Raw genomic sequence first — 16,830 nt, forward strand, 5'->3', positions numbered from 1 at the left:
ATTAGTGTCACGGGAAAAAAATGGGCGAAAAATCTCCGGAGTACGAGCAAAATATCTATGCATTGTTGCGATATAGATGTCAAATGTGGCGTTTGCAGAAGGTACAGGAAATCTTGCACTACACTTGGAGATGGGTATGGTACACGAAATTTCTGACGTGGAACAACTTAGTCGGCGATTGACAGTTAGCAGTTGTCTGTTCAAAGGATACCAGTCATTTATTTGTAATAAAAATCTAATGGGCTATATCTTCATTAATACCATAGCTACAGTCCTCATACCTGGTACATTAAAGACCTTAGTTAAATTATTTATGTATTTATTTATTTATTTGATTGGTGTTTTACGCCGTATTCAAGAATATTTCAGTTACATGATAGCGGCAGATAACGTTTTACTACTGCATTTCTGTAATACGTTTTCAGATGTGAGTTTTAACTACACGGCTCGCCTGGTGAACGGCCCTACACCCATGGAAGGAAGGGTGGAGGTTTACTATAGCAACGCCTGGCACTCTGTCTGTGACGATGACTGGTCAGCGGCCGATGCAGCTGTCGTCTGCCGTATGCTTAATTTTGGAAGGTAAGTCGGTAGGAAAGACCTGGCACAGGATCCACAAGGATTCTTGACTTCAGACAGAGTCGGAGGGGGAGAGGGGGGGGGGGGGGGAGATCCACAGCCATTCTTGACTTCAGACAGAGTCGGAGGGGGAGAGGGGGGGGGGGAGATCCACAGCCATTTTGCTGACAGACTCTTCCCACATACGGCCGGAGAAGAAGCCAGCATGACCTCCTGGGTCATTTCGCAGCGCTGGGACACTAACTATCTCATGACGCATAGCTTTTCATACTGGAAATTTAAATTTTGAGGCATTTGTGAAAGATAAACGATTATGGGGTGATATTTATTTCTGGACCCCAAAAGAAGTTCAAAAGTCGTGTTTCAAATTTGACTAATCAAAGATTGCTTTCTTGAATCGGCCCCAGTTGTTTGTCGTCTGTCATACGCTCATTCTCAGAGGGTAAGTCGGTAAAACCAGTCTGTTGTGTGACGGTTCCCCTATGTTTAATCTGGGTAATCGAATGGTCTGTGGTGTGTCGTCTGTCGCAACTTAAATCGGTAAAACAGGACTTTTGTGTGTCGTCTGTCGCATTCTCAGTTTGGGGAGGTAAATCGCTAAAACAGGACTTTTTTGACCATCTGTCGCATTCTGAATTTGGAAAGGTAAATTGCTAAAACACGACTTTTGTTTGCCGTCTGTCGAATTCTCAGTTTGGAAAGGTAAATCGGTAAAACAGGACTTTTTTGTGTCGTCTGTCGCATTCCCACTTTGGGGAAGTAAATTTATAAGACAAGGCTGTGGCCTGTTGTCTGTCGTATGCTCTTTGTTAAGGTAAATCGGTAAAATAGATCTGTGTTGTGCGGCTGTCGCATTCTCAATTTGGAAATGTGTCGGTCAAACATGCATGTGGTGTGTCGTCGGTTGTATATGCTCAATATGGGAGGATAAATCCGTAAAACATGTCTGTGGTGTGTCTTCTGTCGTATGTTTAATTTGGAAAGAGAAGCCTGTAAAACAGGCCCATGGTGGTTTGTCCTGTCGCATTCTCAATTTGGGAAGTTAAAAAGGTAAAATAGGACATAAGTGTGTCGTCTGTCGCATTCTCAATTTGGGATGGTAAATCGGTAAAACAGGACTTAAGTGTGTCGTCTGTCGCATTCTCAGTTTGGGAAGGTAAATGGGTAAAACAGGACATAAGTGTGTCGTCTCTTACATTCTCAATATGGGAAGGTAAATCGGTAAAACAGGACATAAGTGTGCCGTTTGTCGCATTCTCAATTTGGGGGAGGTAAATCGGTAAAACAGGACATAAGTGTGTCGTCTGTCGCATTCTCAGTTTGGGAAGGTAAATAGGTAAAACAGGACATAAGTGTGTCGTCTCTTACATTCTCAATATGGGAAGGTAAATCGGTAAAACAGGACATAAGTGTGCCGTTTGTCGCATTCTCAATTTGGGGGAGGTAAATCGGTAAAACAGGACATAAGTGTGTCGTCTGTCGCATTCTCAGTTTGGGAAGGTAAATAGGTAAAACAGGACATAAGTGTGTCGTCTCTTACATTCTCAATATGGGAAGGTAAATCGGTAAAACAGGACATAAGTGTGCCGTTTGTCGCATTCTCAATTTGGGGGAGGTAAATCGGTAAAACAGGACATAAGTGTGTCGTCTGTCGCATTCTCAGTTTGGGAAGGTTAGTCTAGAAAACAGACCTGTGATGTGTTGTAGGCCACATGCCCTTTGTTAAGGTAAATCGGAAGGTTAATCCGTATAGCAGGCCCATGGTGTGTCGTCTGTGGTATGCTCAGTGTAGGAAGGGAAACCCGTAAAACGGGCCTGTGGTCGTCTTCTCAGTTCGGGATGGTAAATCCATAAATCAGGCATGTGGTGTGTTGTCTGTCGTTTGGGAAAGTTTGTCGGTAAAGCAGGTCGGTGATTTGCCGTCTATCACATGCTCATTTTGGGGAGGTAAATCCGTATGACAGGCCTGTGGTGTGTCGTTTGTCGCTTACTTTATTTTGGAATGTGCAGGTAAGTCGATAAATCAGGCCTGTCGACAATGTAGCCTACATTAAACTTGCTGTAGAACAAAAGCTTTTGTAATGTAACTTTTCAAGTTGTAGTTATGGTTTATAGATTTGCTTGTCTTAAATAGAGACCGTGGCTCTTGATTGTAGTGACGGGGCAGTGGCGGTAGGAAGGGCAGCTTACGGCCAAGGAACGGGAAGCATTCTTCTGGACGACGTGTCGTGCCGCGGGACAGAGTCTAATCTGGCACAGTGCCAGGCTGCTGAGCTCGGTATAAACAACTGCGATCACTCTGAGGATGCTGGCGTAAAGTGCAGTACAGGTGAGGTTTCGTGTGGTATCACAGCTAGACACGAAATACTGCGCCATTCTGGAGATATTTTCTGAGTGGCAGGTCATTAGTTGGCCACTAATTCGCCACTAGTTCACCACTAATTCACCACTAGTTCACCACAGCTTTATCAACAGCTGACCACTCCAACACCATTAAATTACTGCTTGCCCATCACAAGAACACCGCTAGCTCACCGCAAGTTTACGACCAGCCTACCAATAGCCCGCCACAAGTTCGCTTCTAGCTGACCACTAGCTCACCACAAGTTTACCACTGGCTGACAACAATCTGACCACTAACACACACGTAGAAGGCTTCTGGCATTCCACTAGTTATAGTCTCCTTATTGTGCTGACGCTATAATTTCATTCTATGTACTTAAAGGAGAAAGAAATTTAAATATCAAACAAATACCATTGAAAAGAGTATGCATATTCTCGCAGATGCATGCCCTAAAAATTCTAATATGTACCTCAAGGTGATAAATTATAAATAAAGTCAGTGCCAAAATCCGCTGTGGGCGACTCCATTTTGCCTAAGAACTAGTCCTGAAGTCTTCTGTGTTAGGAGAAGAATTGTCGCCGGAAACAAAGTGCAAGCCGTCAGTTTTAACGACTCTCACTAGCGAGGCAACCCCCAGCATAAATGACAGGGTGTTAAAGATGGAGGACGCGATGAACTCAGCGATTTATGCCAGCTTTGCCGTATTCAGACGTATTCTGAAAAATCGCAAAATTATGCAGCAGGCACCACCAGATAGAAAAAAAATGTGCTCTTTTCAGCCTATAGTGTCACTGTTTTAAGTTTTCTTCTCCTTTAAAATAGAGTAAGCAAAGTATGTGATTTTACTACTTGGTGCGATCTGTACATATTGTGACCATTCAACTACAACATATTTTCAGTGTTCCACAACCATTCCAGAAACACACTACACGCAAACTACTAGCTCACTGCATACAGTTAGGTACATGAAAAAAATGCCGTTGTAGTTATTACCTTGCTATGATAGTTATATAAAGGTACCTACAGAAACGTTACACGCGGTTTAATTTATGAAAAGATGCTAAATACCCGTTACTTGTATAATTACATCGTGTGTGAATCAATGGTTGTCTGTTTTTGTAGCAGGTCAGGTGGTATCTGGGGTCAAAGTCCGCTTGGTGAACGGACCGAACTCGAGGTCGGGCAGAGTGGAGGTGTTCTATAACAACGTATGGGGGACGATATGTGATGACTATTGGGACAACAATGACGCAGCAGTGATCTGCCGAATGCTTAACTTTCCGGCGTGAGTATTTACAGCTGAGCATTGGATATACGTAAACCTCGTGCCCTTGTTACCCGAGGCTTTGGGCAGAGCTCTATACCATGAAGACGCATTGCAGTTTGAAAGAAAACGCAACGAGTGATATAGTCTGATATATTTTGGAAGAGGGATAAAAACAGATGTAAACGATCAATGACTTTTGTCAAAGCAGAGTTCGGGTCATTTTAGTGGAAACAGCTACGTCCATTTAGTTACAGAAATAACTCTCGCCTGATCGGATTAAACTGGTAAAATTTCGGCTTTCGCCATTTGAATGTCTCAGTGTGCGCGATTTTGCTTACTTTGAACCGCGATATCTCGGTTGTGCAACATCACAAAAGGCTTTTTAAACATCCGATGGAAGACCTTATCAATGCATATATATATATATATATATATATATTTCGTCTAGCCTTGTCTTCTCTTTCAAGAAAGCATTTTTCCTTACACGTTACACGATGGGTTACACGTTAAAGTCTTTCCTTGCTCTGACACACGAGATGATGTTCAATCTCAGACAGCGTCGACCATTTGCGGAACCCTTATGACAATAACCAGTCTACCGCTCTCTTAATGTCGTTAAAGTTGTCCTTTATGAAGTTTGTCGATTACATCTTGCCTACCACCAGAATATTAAGCTTACTCTGTGGATAAACATTTTTGCTTCACATGGAAGAAGGTTTGCTATTTTTTTGCCAGAAGCGGGCGGTTTTCTCCAGGTACGCCGGTATTCCCCACTCCCAAAATTAACAACTATTATGTATGTGGAATCTTCCTAGGTGCTTCTTTAATCAATCAATCAGCAATCAATCAATGAATCTATCAATCAGATATCAGGTGTGTTTGTACTGTGAGCTGAATTAGGTTTGGTTTCCCCAGTTTTAATATGTTACATTATCATATTGAAAAACTTCGATAAAAATGAATGCATTTCCTTCATCTACACTCTAAACGTGTTCACAATAATACGCCAGGGAAATATGCCTGAGTGTAGTGAAAAATCCTGCTACAATAAATTAATAAATAAACTCAAACTTGAAGACAGTAACACACGTGAAAGCTTGTTAAAGTTGGTATTGATTTATATTCCAAAGCTTTAATGAAACGTTGTTATACTTACTCATAAGAGGATAACTCTAAACCCTCTGATAATGTTTTTCAGCGAGGGCGCTCTAGCACGTAAATCTGCCTTCTTCAGGCCGGGGACGGGGACAATACAACTGGATGATGTGGCCTGTCTGGGCAACGAGACTAGTCTGACGCGCTGCAGACATAGGCCCTGGGGGGTCTCCAACTGTCAGCACCACGAGGATGCTGGGGTCATTTGTCAAGGTCAATCAGGCCACAGTAGCCCTAACTCAGTCTGTTGCTGTTTATAGAGTGTATAGACCTCCGGTACAGACTAAAGACAGATCACACTATAAATGAAGTACGCATCACTGAAACGACATTTCATGCTGATTCCAGATAAGGGTTTCATGATTAGTTTTTGATCTCTTTACAGTGCAAGATACAAGTGATGATTACAGTTCTACGGTGAACTTTTTTGACCATATAGAGCAAGTTATAGCCCGGTGGGGTGCCCGTTAATTGTTTAAATTTTAAGTACCTATTCGGTATGGCCCAAATGGTTCACCCTAGAAACCGCATGGTTTTTATTCTCTGGAAAAATGTGAAATAGTCATGAAATCAACATGTGTAATCTTCATGAAATGTCTTATGTGTGCTTTATTTACAGGTGGTCTTTTGTTTTCAGCAGATCGCGGTTCAATCCCCTTTCTCTTCAAGGTAAAAAAATTCCAAAACTGATAATTTTGCTACCTCCATCTAGAACAAATTTATTCTCTTTAACGGTGAAATTTGACCAGTGGTAAATTTGGGTTTAATTGTCTGTCTTGTCAAATTAAAGGTTTTTCTGATTCAAATACTACTGAACCATACCGAACCGCCCTCATGTAAGTGAGAAATTCTTCAATACGGTGTTAAACACCAATCAATCAATCATTCAATCGGTGCATCAATCAATCAATCTTCTGCAGGTGACCCTCACCATACCTCCGTCCGCCTTGTGGGAGGTCTCCTCCCAAACCAGGGTCGCGTGGAAGTCCTGTTTAACGGAACCTGGGGAACAGTCTGTGATGACTTGTTCGGGGTAGAAGAGGCCAAGGTCATCTGCCGCTCCCTGGGCTATCCCGCGTAAGTATCGAGCTCTAATGTGAAAAGCTACAGAACAGTAGACAAAACCAAAGCGGTGACCACAGAGTGATAGTGGGCATATGGTGTTAAGATATATATTTAAGAAGCCTTGAATAGTTAAATTTGATGGGTGTAGTGTTTTTCTCAAAGTTTGTACTAACCGAGTAGGCGGCAGGATTCAAGTCAATAGCCTTAAAGTACAATCTTTTACGTGTTCAAATCCGGCAATGGGCAGAGTATGTGTTTGTAGATTCAGTCTCTCACACTGCTTGTGGGGCCTTGGTGACAAATAAGAGGTCGACATTCGTATCACAGCTTGCACAGTCCAACGCTCGTTGAAAACAACTTGTCTTCCACCATTATGGTGTATATATCTGTACGCCGCATGTTGAAAAGTTTGTCACACACTTGCCAAAGGTCGGCGGTTTACCCCGGGTACTCCGGGTTTCTTCACCCATAAGACTGTCAGACTTTCGTAAAGTTAACAATTCTTTAACATTACGCTAAGCGACAACAAAGAAATAAATACATTTTACATTCAGCTCTCATTAGCCCTGTGGCTACCGGAAAACAATGGTATCGGTGTCTCATTCAACCACAAAAAAGATTGCTGTTAAATTGTTTTGATTTTCAGTTGTACGCTAATAGAGCAGTTTTACTGTTCCTCGCCCAGAATTGCGATAGGTGATTTGTCGAATTGTCGAAATGGCCTGTTCATCCGTCTGTTGTACACACTCTTATATCCTGAGCGATATTAGCCAAGGGGCCACTTTCACAAAACTTCGTAAGTCACATTTCTCGTAACTTTTTTCGTAAAAGACCTTGTCTAGGTTATAGTGCCATGAGGAAAGGTCATTTTCGAGAAAAGTAACGAAAAATTGATTTACATTTCTTTTTGTGAAAGAGGTCCGAGGTTTACCAAACTTTTAGCACACATACAATTCGACATTGGAAAGAACTTTATGTTTTTTCCATGACCGTGACCTTGTTTTTTCCTTGACATTGGCCATTTGTTAAGGTCGCCGGGTCCATGCCTCCATTACCTTGTAAACACTTCTTTCTTTCGAGCACACGTAGCTTGGTTTAACAATTTACATCTACATGCAAGCTTTTCAAGTTTGATGACACAACACAGTGTCCTTTAAAATATTTCCTCTATCAGCTTGAGGTACGTGTATTTATCGCATTACACAGTAGACCTTTTATAAAGTGTGCTATGGATACGATGTAATCCAATTTGATAGTTGACATCATGTCCTTAAAATAACTTCAATTTATTAATTTTTTGTTTATTTTGTTGGTGTTTCATGTCATGTAAAAGTGGTGAAATGTACTGGTAGTAGGCACTAGAATGCGCAGAGTAATTCCCCGCCCCCCAACACCCCCTTCCCAACCAAAAACCTGTGATGAAAATCTTGTTAATCTTAAATGTTGCTATATTTTGTAAAGTAAAGTTTGACTGCGATGTTCACCTAAATAAAACCGGCCAGTAACACCAAAGAGCATAATCGATAATGAGTTGATATTAATTTGTTACACACGTCCTTATTGTAGAGAAGGGGCACAGTACTTCCCGCAGGCCCATTTCGGTCAAGGCTCCGGCACCATTGTTTACGATGACCTGCGCTGTCGTGGCACTGAGATGACCCTTGACCTCTGCTCTCACAGACAACCAGGCGCCAGCGACTGTTCTCACCGCGAGGACGCAGGCGTACTCTGCCCAGCAGGTACTGTGCACGAAGGATCACTTTCTGGGGCTATTGAAGTGAAACATTGTAGCATATTGGATCGGTACATGTAGATGGTATTTGGAAAATGAGTTTAGTTACAATCTTAATATCTCTACCGAGCAGGTTTTTAGTTTGTTTGTGTGTCTTTTCGTCAATAACTTTATGGAAGAAAAAACCATCATAACTTTTACCCATAATGCCCTAAATACAATTAAACGTATGATTGCATTTGCCTCAGTAAAGCAAAATCTGGAAAAATAATATTATAACATTTTCAAATACAGTCTTCGGTGATCTTTTCTCTGATAGTCACTTTATTTATACTGTTTTTCCCTTTAAATGGTCCTTAATCTGTCTCCACTGAAGTTATATATGTTTCATTTTGAACCACGGACATTCAGCGAATCTACTTCGAACTGTTCTCCATGTGTACAATTGTCCATAAGGCTGTAATGGCTATTCTTTTGCCTGTTCACAGCATCCCTGCCACCAACCCCAATTCGTCTGGTTCACGGCCCTACACCGAGTCAGGGTCGGGTGGAGATACAGATTAACGGGACTTGGGGGACGGTTTGCGACGACCTCTTCTCCAGTAAAGCTGCCAGTGTTGTGTGCGGCATGTTGGGCTTCCAACGGTAGGCCCAATGGTTACACATGACCATTTCGTACAGCTTGGTGCAAGATTTGCCTCAGAATTGAAGAGTGGCGGGGCACTGATTGAATAACACTGCCACAAAGAAATATTAGGCTGACACTATAAATTTCTGCTCTGTTATTTTGTAACGGTTCCTGTGAAAAATACATGTATATGAGAATGTTGTCCGTTTTGGATAGAACTGAAATATGTTGCCCCGTGTTATCCACCCAACTAGAGGTTACCACGGTGACATAATACCACGACTTCCCACCCAACGAGAGGTTACCACGGTGACATAATACCACGACTTCCCACCCAACTAGAGGTTATCACGGTGACATAATACCACGACTACCCACCCAACTAGAAGTTACCACGGTGACATAATACCACGACTTCCCACCCAACTAGAGCTTACCACGGTGACATAATACCACGACTTCCCACCCAACTAGAGCTTACCACGGTGACATAATACCACGACTACCCACCCAACTAGGGGTTACCACGGTGACATAATACCACAACTTCCCACCCAACTAGAAGTTACCACGGTGACATAATACCACGACTTCCCAACCAACTAGGGGTTACCACGGTGACATAATACCACGACTTCCCAACCAACTAGAGGTTACCACGGTGACATAATACCACGACTTCCCACCCAACTAGAAGTTACCACGGTGACATAATACCACGACTTCCCACCCAACTAAAAGTTACCACGGTGACATAATACCACGACTTCCCACCCAACTAGAAGTTACCACGGTGACATAATACCACGACTACCCACCCAACTAGAGGTTACCACGGTGACATAATACCACGACTACTCACCCAACTAGAGCTTACCACGGTGACATAATACCACGACTACCCACCCAACTAGAGGTTACCACGGTGACATAATACCACGACTTCCCACCCAACTAGAGGTTACCACGGTGACATAATACCACGACTTCCCAACCAACTAGGGGTTACCACGGTGACATAATACCACGACTTCCCAACCAACTAGAGGTTACCACGGTGACATAATACCACGACTTCCCACCCAACTAGAAGTTACCACGGTGACATAATACCACGACTTCCCACCCAACTAAAAGTTACCACGGTGACATAATACCACGACTTCCCACCCAACTAGAAGTTACCACGGTGACATAATACCACGACTACCCACCCAACTAGAGGTTACCACGGTGACATAATACCACGACTACTCACCCAACTAGAGCTTACCACGGTGACATAATACCACGACTACCCACCCAACTAGAGGTTACCACGGTGACATAATACCACGACTTCCCACCCAACTAGAGGTTACCACGGTGACATAATACCACGACTTCCCAACCAACTAGAGCTTACCACGGTGACATAATACCACGACTACCCACCCAACTAGGGGTTACCACGGTGACATAATACCACGACTTCCCACCCAACTAGGGGTTACCACGGTGACATAATACCACGACTTCCCACCCAACTAGAAGTTACCACGGTGACATAATACCACGACTACCCACCCAACTAGAGGTTACCACGGTGACATAATACCACGACTACCCACCCAACTAGAGGTTACCACGGTGACATAATACCACGACTACCCACCCAACTAGAGGTTACCACGGTGACATAATACCACGACTACCCACCCAACTAGAGGTTACCACGGTGACATAATACCACGACTACCCACCCAACCAAAGGTTACCACGGTGACATAATACCACGACTACCCACCCAACTAGAGGTTACCACGGTGACATAATACCACGACTACCCACCCAACTAGAGGTTACCACGGTGACATAATACCAGGACTTCCCACCCAACGAGAGGTTACCACGGTGACATAATACCACGACTACCCACCCAACTAGAAGTTACCACGGTGACATAATACCACGACTACCCACCCAACTAGAAGTTACCACGGTGACATAATACCACGACTTCCCACCCAACCAAAGGTTACCACGGTGACATAATACCACGACTTCCCACCCAACTAGAGGTTACCACGGTGACATAATACCACGACTACCCACCCAACTAGAAGTTACCACGGTGACATAATACCACGACTACCCACCCAACTAGAGGTTACCACGGCGACATAATACCACGACTTCCCAACCAACTAGAGCTTACCACGGTGACATAATACCACGACTACCCACCCAACTAGAGGTTACCACGGTGACATAATACCACGACTTCCCACCCAACTAGAAGTTACCACGGTGACATAATACCACGACTTTCCACCCAACCAAAGGTTACCACGGTGACATAATACCACGACTTCCCACCCAACTAGAGGTTACCACGGTGACATAATACCACGACTACCCCCCCAACTAGAAGTTACCACGGTGACATAATACCACGACTACCCACCCAACTATAAGTTACCACGGTGACATAATACCACGACTACCCACCCAACTAGAAGTTACCACGGTGACATAATACCACGACTACCCACCCAACCAAAGGTTACCACGGTGACAATACCACGACTTCCCACCCAACTAGAGGTTACCACGGTGACATAATACCACGACTTCCCATTCATCTAGAGGTTACCACGGTGACATAATACCACGACTACCAACCCAACTAGAGGTTACCACGATGACATAATACCACGACTACCTACCCAACTAGAGGTTACCACGGTGACATAATACCACGACTTCCCACCCAACTAGAGGTTACCACGGTGACATAATACCACAACTTCCCACCCAACAAACTGACGGTCATGCTAGGTTGTAGAGAAAAGTGCAAGCTGCACATGATGGTATGACATGCTACGAAGCTAATGTTACTGTATATTTTTGAGAGATGAAATCGACCAATTTCCTGTCTGAATAGGAAGATTACTGCGCTCATGCAACTATCTCATACATATTATATAAATATAATACATAGAAAGTATAATAAAATATTCTAGCGGCGTCTTGCGCGTGTAGTTGGCAGGGCAATCAGACGAACAGAAAAGAGTCGTTATTTGAAAGGCTCGGGTTTAATCCTAAACTGGTTTCACACCACTAGGAACGATTATAAAGCATATGGTCCATAAAGCGCGCTGTAAAATGACAGAATTTGAGACGAATAGAAAGAATTCTAAAAGACGAGTCTTTCTGTTGACTTCCTTCGCTAAAAGGATGGCCTGGTTACCTCCACCGGTAAACCCAATCACCGTTATATAAGTGAAAAAATCTTGAGCGCTGCGTTAACAAACAAAGTAAAGAAAAAAAAAACTGCCGTTTCTCACCACAGAGCGGGCGCCACGGTCAAATCCCGCGGCTACTTTGGTCGCGGCTCCGGTTCCATTTACCTTGATGACGTGGTGTGTAACGGCGATGAGGCCAGCATTATGGAGTGTAGAGCCAAGCCGATTGGTCAAGAGAATTGTGGTCACGGAGAGGACGTTGGGGTCATTTGTGTCACAGGTGAGTTGTTAGACCAAGCTTTTTGATAATATAATTTTCCTCAAACCATTGTGAACACTGCGTATGATTGCCATGGTCAATCAGATAGAGGGGCCTCCGAGGCTTAGATGGTTAGCGCGCCAGCGCAGCGTAATGACCCAGGAGCCTCTCACCAATGCGGTCGTTGTGAGTTTAAGTCCAGCAAATGCCTCTCCGGCCGTACTTGGGAAGGTCTGACAGCAACCTGCGGATGGTCCTGGGTTTCCCCGCGCTCTGCCCGGTTTCCTCCCACCATAATGCTGGCCGCCGTCGTATAAGTGGCATATTCTTGGGTACGGCGTAAAACACCAATCAAATAAAAAAATAAAAAAATAAACAATTAGATAGAATTAGCTCAGTCTGTCGCTTAGGCGTGACCGATTCCAATGGTTATTGACCCTTTTGTCTCCCTTGTTTTTGGCTGTCATTGCCATTTTTTTTTCTACACACAAAGGTAATTCTCTTCGTAACGCTGTATACGCTGTCAATTTTCAAATTTCTATACACACAAAATTATTTCCCCAGCGGTAGACATTTATTTATATGTTTGATTTAAAGTTTACGCCGTGCTCATGTATATTTCACTTATACGACGTCGTCGATCATTTTGGTGTGAGAAAACCTGGAAGACCCCTGGGGAATCCTACGACCGTCCACAGGTCGCTGAAGACCTTCCCAAGTACGACCGAGGAGGAAGCCACATGGGCTGGAATTAAACTCATACCGGTAGCGTAGGTGAGAGGCTCCTGGATCATGGAGGTCCACCTTGGTCAATGATTCTCGCTGTACAATTTACGATCACTACTTCAGGTATTGGGATTTCACAATATACGACCCCTAAATTTAGCCACAGGTGAGGTTCGCAATGCATGGCCGGTAAACGCAACTACAGGTGGCATAGAAGAGATTCGACGATGTAATACCTCTAAATGTGATATCAGGTACAGGTAGCCTGTATAACAGGCATTTGACAATGCACGGACACTAAATGTAATTACAGGTAGCCTGACACGGGGTTCACAGTGTACGGCCACTAAGTGTAATAACAGGTAGCCTGACACGGGGTTCACAGTGTACGGCCACTAAATGTAATTACAGGTAGCCTGACACGGGGTTTACAGTGTGCGGCCACAAAGAGTAGTTACAGGTACAGGCAGACTAACACGGGGCTTACAGTGTACGGTCACTAAGTGTAGTTACAGGTAGACTAACAGAGATCTGGCACTGCCACTAATTTTAGCCACGGGTAGCTGCGGATTTCACATACGGCCAGAATAGAAAGTTTGCCTACGAGTAGTTCATCCTGATTTCAGACCCTGTCAGTGTGCGGTTAGTGGGGGGTGCCTCAAGATACGACGGGAGATTGGAGATCAGTATCAACGGCACCTGGGGCACAGTCTGCGATGATTCGTTTGGGACTCCTGACGCCATTGTCGCTTGTCGTATGATGGGAATGCCAACGTGAGTTTGCTAATTACGGGTGTTACGCATGTAGGCCTATAACGTTGTTTGGTGGAAAATCAGGGTTTGTCTCAGTGTTTTTAATGAAGATTTATCGACTGATGTTCAAGCTTCCTGTTGTTGACCTACATCCCTCTTGATACCGTCTATCAGTTAAAAGCTGTTTTTTTTACATGATGACTTCACTCCTGACGATACGTGTAGTTTAAATAAAACCAATGAAAATGTACGCTGAAGACAACCGGAAGGTTTAACGGGAGCAGCTGTCCAGCACATCTACCTACATGTGTGCTTACTCTTGCAATGAGAATTTCTCTTTTAGGTCATTTGGCAGTGTCCTGAATGTATGAAGAAGAGATTTTGGCTGAAAACTTGGCGTAAAGCATTGAGTACATTCTTGAAACGTTATCGATTATAATCAGGTCGTTTAGGAATGATTTTGAAACTAGATAGGCCTACAGGATGGTTAATATCCCGGATTAGTGTGTAGTGGAAACACAACCTGGGATCCTACTGTATTCATCAAAACATTCAGTCAAAATACCAGTCTTTCAATGTTTGGAGGTAAATATAACACGTCGCTTACTCCGACATGTGTTATTGCACAGCTAATGCTTTCGTCTTCATATTTAGCACGAGTTGTGTAGATCGGCCAAAGGGAGACAATTAGACCTCGGTATTTGTAATGCTAGGTAGGGGAGATAATCTTTGTCTACTTCTGACAATGGTATATGTTTTTCTCCCGACGGTATATGGAAGAGTGTTTATTTTGTAAATCTGCCCTTAAAAATGATTTACGTACAAGGTGGTAATTCTGACAAGACTAGCTTTGTGCATACAGAACTGGTGCTCGGGTTAGCCGGGTCAGGAGGACTGGCACGGGCCAGATCTGGCTGGACGATCTCGGGTGTACAGGAAGGGAGACTACTCTGCTTCAGTGCCGGCACAGGTCTCCGCTAGGGAGCAACAACTGCGGGCACGGAGAGGACGTTTCTATCACATGCTCTGCCGGTAGGTCTACCTCTGTCACAACGTCTGGTCTGGAATAAATCTCTGTCTTTTTTTCAAAGTTCCTTTCCATTTTGTATCTTTCTGAGGACACTGGTTGATGGCATTTTACTGGTGTGTTTATTTATTTATTTATTTGATTGGTGTTTTACACCGTACTCAAGAATATTTCACTTATACGACGGCGGCCATCATTATTTTTGAAGGAAACCTGGCAGAGCCCCGGTGGGAAACCAATCTCCATCCCCAGCTTGCTGGCAGACCTTCCCACGTACATGAGCTGGACTTGAACTTACAAAGATTTCCGGTAAGCAAATCTCACAATTCGGTGTACTGAAAGATGCTCAAATGTTTTTTTAAAACCTTGTCATAAACACTTTCAATCAGCTGGCTCAGGGGTAAGGGTTAGACAAGACACAGGAGGTGTGGGTTCTATCCGGGATCTAGCGCTGCGGGCAAGTTGTAGATTCCCGGATTCTTATTATTCGTGAAGCCTTGGTGATAATATGTCATCGAATGGCATTTTGTACAGTCTTATCTTCATCAATGAGCATGTGTTTTCTACAAATACGGTGGATATGCATGAAAGTGAAAAATATTGCCACTTTTTGCCCACCAATATGATGAATATTCATGTAAATAAAAAAATGAACAAAATACCCCATAATCCTGAAGCATGGTGTTGGCATCAATTTATCAGGACTTAACCACGGGTCGATAAGTGCTATATTATATGTCATGAATATTCATTTAACCTTTTTAAGCATTCACCCCGACAACAATGTTCACCACACAACGTCCAATACCACACCTGGCCACTCACGATCCTACAGGCGTGTTTGTCCGTCTGTCTGGTGGGACGACTGCCTATGATGGCCGTGTGGAAGTGTACCACGCCAACAAGTACGGGACAATCTGTGCAAATGATTGGACTGTGAACAACTCACAGGTGATCTGTGGCATGCTGGGATACAGCAGGTGAGTCAGTCATTCATCTCGCTAATAATCCCTTTTTGTAGTCAAAACAACAAAAGAAAAGAAAAAAAAAAGAAAAAAAAGAGAAAAATTGCAAGTAAGAACTTCTTAACTTTTTTCTTCTTAAAATGTCATCGAATGTCATTATGAGGCAAATTGAAAACAGGTGATATGGTTACGTGTAACCATTTACCAACTATCACACTGTCAGCCTGGCTTTGCTCTCTGCATACATGCTGCAGTCTTTACTGTGTACATGTATGCTTTAGTCTTTACGCTCCACATGTATGCTGTAGTCTTTACTCTGTACATGTATGCTTTAGTCTTTACGCTCCACATGTATGCTGTAGTCTTTACTCTCTACATGTATCATGTAGTCTTTACTCTGTACATGCATGATGTAGTCTTTACTCTCTATATGTATGATGTAATTTTTACTCTGTACATGTATGATGTAGTCTTTACTCTCTACATGTGTGCTGTATTCTTTACTCTCTACATGTTTGCTGTACTGTTTACTCTCTACATGTATGCTATAATCTTTACTCTCTAGGTGCACGCTGTACTCTTTACCCTCTACATGTATGCTGGAGTCTTTGTTCTCTACATGTATGTTGTAGTCTTTACTCTCTACATGTATGATGTAAGTTTTGCTTGCTATGTGTATGCTGTAGTCTTTACTCTGTACATGTATGCTGTAATCTTTACTCTCCACGTGTACGCTTTACTCTGTACTTGTGTGTTGTAACCTTTACTCTCATGTGTGATGTAGCCTTTACTCTCATGTGTGATGTAGTCTTTACTCTGTACATTTGCGCTGTAGTCTTATATCATATATTCATTTCGTCGTCATATTCATTCATTCATGCATATGTTTTTTTTTCTTTGGGTTTATTCAACGCATAACAGTTTGTCCTTGCATTGTTATTTTGGAAGTCTCCAATGTTAGGAGGTTGAAAAAGTGAGATATCCTGAATTCGCCTGTGATTATTGTCAATAGTCCAATTAACTCCGATGGTTTATGGTAACATTCCTTTCACCACTAGAACGAAAACTGTCTTTAATTTACAATTTTTCCAATATTTGAAACC

The 16,830-nt window shown here is 43.1% G+C and overlaps 1 pseudogene; it reads left to right on the forward strand.

Moving 5' to 3' along the window:
• Window positions 1–16,830, forward strand: part of LOC135481047 (deleted in malignant brain tumors 1 protein-like) — a 70,157-nt pseudogene that overhangs the window by 34,467 nt on the left and 18,860 nt on the right.

Source organism: Liolophura sinensis, chromosome 13 (assembly GCF_032854445.1).
Source record: "Liolophura sinensis isolate JHLJ2023 chromosome 13, CUHK_Ljap_v2, whole genome shotgun sequence".
NCBI lineage: Eukaryota > Metazoa > Mollusca > Polyplacophora > Chitonida > Chitonidae > Liolophura > Liolophura sinensis.